We start from the raw sequence: 1,267 nt of genomic DNA on the forward strand, positions 1-1,267 counted from the left end.
GGGGAAATTGGGGGAACTGATGGGATTGGGGGAACCGGGGAAATGGGGGAACTGGGGGAACCCGGGGAACTGGGGAACTGGGGGGATTGGGGGAACAGGGGTAACTGGGGTAAAGGCACAAGGAGGTCCTCTCTGTTGTAGCCCCTCACCTGTGGACAATGTGACCAGAAACCCGTGGATGCCTGACACCATGGATAGTGCCGAACCCTATGCGTACTGTGCTTTTCCCATCCTTACGACCTGTGATGAAGTTAATTTATAAAGTAGTCACAGAGGCTACAAAATACAGCCTCTGCTAAGAAAATAGAACAATTATCACAATTCACTGTGAGGAGTCCTGTGAGCGCTCTCTCTCTCTCTCTCTCTCTCTCTCTCTCTCCTGACAAAATAGAGCCTCTGCTAAGAAAATAGAGCAATTATCACAATTCACTGTGAGGAGTCCTGTGAGAGCTTGCGCTCTCTCTCTCTCTCTCTCTCTCTCTCTCTCTCCTGTCCTGTGCTCACCCTGCTTCTTGGTGAGATGATAACATGCCCATGTGGGGAGAGGCGTTTGCGGTTTGAGGTGCGACAGCAACACCAGCGCTGATTCCTTTTCCCGTCACAGTCTTGGGGCTAGAGGCCCGTTCTGGCGTAGAGCTTAGCAACCTCAGCCTGCGAGGTTTCTCCTCATTAAGTCAGAACTTTCCTCTTTTCACTGGGAGCAGCTCCTCCCGGCCTCTCTGTGGTGTCTTTGGGGCCATTAGCAAGTAAAACGAGGGTGACAAACCCGGGCACCTCCAAGCCCCACAGTGGGCCTGACACCCAGGTGGCGGCCGCGTGGCTGACCACAGCGTGGACACGGGCCACAGGACGAGTCACGTGGACATAGTGTGACTTCATCACAGCTGCTCAGAGCAGCCGCAACTTAAAACTTACAACTTGTTCATTTCTGGAATTTTCCATTCGGTATTTTTACACAGCTCTGGATCGTCTAAAACCATGGGAAGCAGAAGTGTACTATGTTTGCCACTTCGAATGACTCTAATTATTTCAGAATAAAAAGTGAAAAAAATGACGTGGGCCTAGTAACCATGGGAGGGGAGGCGTGGTCGCAGAGCCAGCGGCGTGGGAGCTCTGGTTGGAAGGAACTGGCGCTCCCCTTGATTCAAGGCCGCCTGCCCTGTGGTCCTACCTCCTGGCCTGAGGCCCGGAGACCAGGGCAGAGGGGGGTGGGCGTGGCCCGGGCCTGGGGACAGCGGTGGGCAGGCTGTGCGTGTGTGTGGGGGGG

Source organism: Myotis brandtii, unplaced genomic scaffold (genome assembly GCF_000412655.1).
Source record: "Myotis brandtii unplaced genomic scaffold, ASM41265v1 scaffold647, whole genome shotgun sequence".
NCBI classification, from domain to species: Eukaryota; Metazoa; Chordata; class Mammalia; order Chiroptera; family Vespertilionidae; genus Myotis; species Myotis brandtii.